The sequence below is a fragment of the Ictidomys tridecemlineatus genome, chromosome 3, assembly GCF_052094955.1.
Source record: "Ictidomys tridecemlineatus isolate mIctTri1 chromosome 3, mIctTri1.hap1, whole genome shotgun sequence".
Taxonomy (NCBI): domain Eukaryota; kingdom Metazoa; phylum Chordata; class Mammalia; order Rodentia; family Sciuridae; genus Ictidomys; species Ictidomys tridecemlineatus.
In genome coordinates this window covers 54,545,314-54,551,479 of record NC_135479.1, presented here as the reverse complement: position 1 = coordinate 54,551,479, position 6,166 = coordinate 54,545,314, and positions in this window count along the sequence as shown.

Here is a 6,166-nt window from a genome sequence, read left to right as displayed (position 1 = left end):
TAGGTTTATTCTTTTGTTTTGGGTGAGGTGGTTCCAGGGATTGAACTTAGGGGCATTCGATCACTGACCTACATTCCCAGCCCTATTTTTTTTATATTTTATTTAGAGATAGAGTCTCACTAAGTTGTTTAGCACCTCACTTTTGCCGAGGCTGGCTTTGACTTCTCAATCCTCCTGCCTCAGCCTCCTGAGCTGCTGGGATTACAGGTGTGCACCAGCGCGCCCAGCTAAGTTTATTCTTAAGTAAGTAATTTATCTTGCTGCTTTGATTGGTACAATTGATCTTCCAATTGATTATGCAAAGCATTTTCTTTTCTTTTTAACAGCTCACTAGGTGATTCTCATATGTAGCTGGGTTTAAAAAACACTACTTTAAATGAAAAGTCAGCATCAACCTTCAAATTAAAGGTTATGATTTCAGTGATAATTGACCCCCAACCCTCCAAACTTGTCACTTTTTTTTCCGTGTTCACTATTGTCATAGTCCCATTTGTTCTCCATTCCATCCCTCTGGTAATATCCTGGTGATCTTTGATCTTTCTCTTCCATGCCCTGCATTTAGCCAGAGAACTAAGTTATCTGCTTCCTTCTCCTTGACATTGTTCAAACTCAGGGTTACTCTTCAGTCCCATCTCTAAATCCCCTGGCGAGGCCCTGGGCCATGCCTGATTCTTTGCAACCTTCTCTCCCTTGGAATCCCAGTCTTCTCCTGTCCCACTCAAAGCATTCTTCCCTGCTTCCGTCATGTTGCTTCATGCTGCCAACCACATGAGCCCATCAATCATCTGAGTCTAATGAGGCCTTTCGATGGTAGCTGCCAGTAATTAGGCACGGTGGAGCATCTTCTCTTCGCCAGCTGAATGTCTCAAACTGGATTGGCACTCTCCTCCTTAGTTCTCTCCTTAAATTTTCCAGGGTGTGCAGAATTGTGACCTTACCTGGTCATTCTTCAGCCTCAGGTGTGTCTCACTTACCAATTGGGGTCTGGTGTTTTCAAGAAGTTTGCTCTGATCCACCTTGCAAACTTCCCAACTAATATCATAATTCCCAAGCCATCTATCCCATGATCTCTTCTCATATAGTTAATGAAGTGGTTCATACCACGGCTTTGACATCAAATAGAACTGAATTTTAATACTAGCTGCCTGCCCTTAGCAAATTACTTTTCCTGTCTTCAGCCTTGGCCCCCTCTTCTGGAACACAGCTCGTCACAGTATCTCTGTCACCTTCCTCACTGAGTTTAAAAAAGCATCGGATGAACTATGATCACAAAATCCTTAGAACAGTGCCTGGCAGAGATTTTTTTTTAAGCTAGCAATTTGTATCCTTGCAATACTAGCGACCTCTTATAACAGGCTATATCATGTCTTGAAGGCAGACATGATAACTCATTTTAATTTTATTGGCATTTTTCATACTATATCTTTTGAAACTTAACAAATTCTTAGACTAGCTAACACATAGATCAAACACATATTTCAAAATTTATAAAAAAATTTTTAAAAACCAAAAGGATATCTCCCTCTCCTCTATGCCCTCTCAGCTACCTGGTCCCCCTCCCAGGGAAAGAAAACTTTTGAGAGATCAATAAATGCTTGTTTCCTATGGACTTGGCTTTTCTCACTCCCTGAAAGTATCTACCTTTTGTCTTTGCCCTGCTGCTCCCCTCACCAAAAACCTTCCCTCGACTGCATTTTCTTGTATCACAGTAGTTCCCACTCATCTAGGTGGGATGCATTCCCAGACTCCCAGGGGATGCCTGAAGTCATGGAGAGTATCAAACTCCAGATACACTGTTTTCCTGCACATGCATACCTGTGGTCAAGTTGCATTTATATAGGAGACACAGTAAGAGACTAAGGGCAATAGAGTGACTATAACAATATGCTGCAATAAAAATTATGTGAATATGGACTCTACCTTGAAAGAATCCAGATACATGCCACATTAATATCTTCAGCCCAAAGTTGACCTTGAGTAACTGAACCATGGAAAGAGAAACCATGGATAAGGGAGAACCAATGCCTCTTCACAAAGGATCCCAGGGCCCTCATCCGCTGGGTCCAGCTGGAAGTTACTTTTCCCTTATTCAAACACCATAGCATTTGTGCATTTTGGTGGCACTCATCATTTTTGACCTTGTACTACACTGGAAATGGGTAAATGTCTTACCCTCTGCTCATCCCTGGAGACAGAGACCTCCGTGTTCTTCACTGGGCACATAAGAAGTACTTAGTTTAATGCTTATGTTATTAAAAAATAAAATTAACAATATAGAAGGAATGTTCTAGACCAAAAGAAGCTAGAAAGTCAAAGCAAACCAAGATAATGTCCAAAACCAAACACAATCATAATTTGGGGAGAAATGAACCCAGTGATGTACTTGTGTGAAGAACTGGAGAAATTTGAGTATGGACTACATAAGAAATGATACAGAATTATTTTCCATTTGATTAAGTGAGAATATGGCATTGTGGAGACCGTCCTTATTCCTAGGAGATACACACTGAAGTATTTAAGGGTGAGGTTTCATAATATCTGCTATTTATTCACAATTGCTATAGTCAAAGAAGATGGACAAGAGAATGAGAGAAAGAGGAGAGTGAGATGGAGGGACAGGAGCAAAGGGAGAGAGGGCAAAGCAAGTTGGCCAAGTGTTAACAGTTGTTTCATTTAGATATGAGTGTGTGTTTATTATGCTTTGTACTTACCTGTATGTTTGACAGTTTTCATAACAGAAAAATACGGAGTAATGCCTATTGTTGAACTGAACTAAAAGAAGACTTATGGCCTCTCCCTGTTGGAACTTCTCTTTGGAGCTCTGAATACTGGCTCAGGACCCCTACCTAACACCTCAGTGCCAGGGAACCGTCTTGGCTCAGAATAAGCGAGTTCCTCATATCCAGTGACACCTAATCCCTCTCACAGTGGGACATGGAGAAGGCATTCGATCCTGAAGGTTATGTGCCCACTGATGCTGACTTCATGCCCTGGCAGAGAGCGAGCCTGGGAATGCTGCTGCCTGGCTGGGAGCCCCTGTGTCCATGCTGTGGAGCCAGACATCAAACAGGGAAAATAGTTAGGGAAGAAGCTGCCAGGAAGGGCAAAGTGGGCTCCATTCGGTGCTTCCCAAATGGGCCTGCATTCTTGAGACACAATCCATTTTTTTTGCAGCTCATGGGGATAAATGCAGCCCTCTGCTCTGCCTGGGGATTAGCTATGGCTGTGGAATGGCTCAAAGGACAAGGGCTCCTTCTGTTCCCAAAAGGCAGCTAATAATATACCAATAGGTCATCTGTCCCCTTTTATCAAAGGGAGAATTCCACACCAGGAGAGTATCAGTTTGCTCCTGAAGCTGCTTCTTGAAGTAGCTAGATGTTCTCTTCCTCAGGATTTTCTCTTGGGATAGACATCTTCTAAAAAATAATAATAAAATAAAAATGTATGACTATCTCTTTACCTCATCACATGACAATAAAAACATATTCAGTATAATCTATTCACCATTATGATGAAGAAAGCCACTCATACCAGGATATAATACCTTCAGGAAGAAAAGAAAATTTATATTTGTCAAACATCAATGTGCCAAATGCAGCATGGTGGGCCTGAGATTTGAATATCCTACTGAACATACATAACTAGTCCGGGAGGCAGGTGTATCCTCCCCATTTCACAGATGAGGAAACTGAGGAGAATGGTGCTTAGCAGTGGGGGAGCTGGGAGCCACAAGCAGACTCTATTTTTTCTGCCACAACCTACAGCCACTGCTACTGTGTGGTTCTCCCCTCTCCTACAGATGATTTCCTAAATGACCGGATCTTTGATTCCTGATATCTAGTTTTTATATTGTTTTTATTTATACTGCAGTTGTCTTCACTTCTTTCTTCCTCATGATGTCTTCTATAGAGTTGAATTCCATCCCTGATGCTTCTCTTTGTGGCCTCCGGAAGTTTCCTCCCTCTCCCCATCCTCCATTTTCTCACAGACAGAAGAAAAGTGATTCACAAATGAGCCCCTAAGATCTTCTAGCTGAACATTCTGTTCCATGTCTCTGCCATGTTTTCTCCTAGTTTCCCTTACATCTGCTTGCTGAGGATAAGAAATTTGATAGAAGGAAGAAAGGATGGGTAATTTTGGAAAAGCTGGGATGGGAAGCCACCAGCATTTAAAGTTTGCACTAGGTTCAGTAACATGACATGGGTTCTGTCTTACAAGAAACTCAGAAGCACAGATGATTTCTTAGACTGGATGTAGTTAAAAGGATAGGTGAACTGGTGACCACACAGGAAAAAGCAGAATTAGCCCATATTTCATGTCCATAACATCTTGCCCAACAAATCTGGGTGTTAAAGAAGGAACTGCAGACCCCCACCCTCCAAGCATCCCATGGCCTGCCCTGAGTGAGTCTCTGCCCAAGATATAGACAGGGCCCCTTGCACTGTCCCTTGTCTACATGGGGCTTGTTAACACTGCTGCTCTCCTAGCTGACATCTACCTGTCCTGCGGCTGTCCTGACTAGGTTTCCCAAGGAGGCAAGCAGTCAATAGCCTGATAACTAGGGTTGATGCGTCCCTGGAAAGGCAGGACAGAGCTCAGGAGACAGCTTCCGCCCAGGACATGAATGTACTTTAAGAAAGAAGTGACAGTGCTCGAGAGGCACAGCTGTTTGAAATAAAATTGGGTGGGTTAGATGGGGCCAGCCCTTCTTATTCCCTTGGCAACCCACTCACCTTGCCCAGCGTTTACAGAACTGGCATTTGATAACCATGCACTGCTTTGATCTGAAATTGCCTAAATCTTGGAAGGGAGTCTATATGGTCCACATGACTCATCATTTACGATATAATCTATTCAGGAGAAAGCCCTCATCTTCCATTACCTTTGTGTCTTCTTGAAGTACTCTGGATAGGAGCCAAGAATACAGAGGGTGTTTAATAAATGCCCCCTCACCACGAGGACTACTGTCCTGCTTACCCTTCCCACCCACCGCTCTTTGAGAAGCCTGTACGTCTGAACTGGATATGGGTGCTGTGGGAGGGGACAGTCTTTTTTCTGAAGTGGGACATGTTCTCTTTAGAACAGTCAACTATGGGATGCTCACGCAGCACCCTCCCAAAGATTCAGTTGGAAAATAAATAAAAAGGAGAGTGGAAATGGAGACAAGCTTCAAATATATCCTTATTCTTTTCTTAAGGCTTGATTTTTCCAACCCTGATTTAGAAATGACCACATTTGTTAGACAGCCATCCAGTTCCCCCTCCTCTGTAGGCCACCACCTTCCCCCACGACCTCCCATCCAGGCCAGCAGCTGGTCTTTGCTACTTGGTAATATATCACAGTAACAACGGGCCCTTAAGCAGCTGTCGCTGTGAATACTGGCTGATGGCATAGTTCCCTGTCATTAATTTACTTGTTGGTCCTACAAGAGCTTAAGAAAGGATTTAGTTAATAATGATACTAATGAGACAGACAGTTACAGGGTGAAAAAGAAGAGGAGGGAGAAGTGGAAAAGGAGAAGAAGAAGCAGGAATTATTATTATTATCTATGATTGTTATTATTCCTGGCATAAGTTTTACAGTCACACAGTTCTGCGGCACCCTGCGTAGTGACAAAAGTCTCTGTGAAATCCTCCAAGAGGATTTCAACTTTTTTATCCTCTATTATATTTGTTTTTCCATACGATGAGATTCCTAATCAAAATGCCTGGCTGCATGTCCCCTCTTCCCATGAAGTGAGGGACACTGACTGCTCAGGGAGGTGACAACTGAGGAAGGGAATGAGGGGCCTCCCCAGTGAGGCTGCTCCCTTGCATCCAGTGGGGGAAGCACCAACCCCAAGTTTAGAGAAAGGCATCTCAAACTCCCAACTTTCTACAGTTGGAAAATGGTCATGGATCCTGCTCATTTCTATATATACCTTTCCCTTGGCAACGACCAAAAATACGTGTGGAAGGAGCTTGTTCTCAGCTTGTGGCGTCGGTCATTCTCTTTCCAAATATAGAGAAAGAATGAGCTGAGGGGGTTAGTGATGGCCTATAAAAGCCCAAGGGAGCAGCCGCCCCTCTGTGGCTCCTCTCTCGTGGGCGTGGGTGGAGGTAAGTCCCAACACTCCTCTCTCATGCCTCCTCTCAGCCCCCTGCTCCTTGGAGGATACTAACCTGGC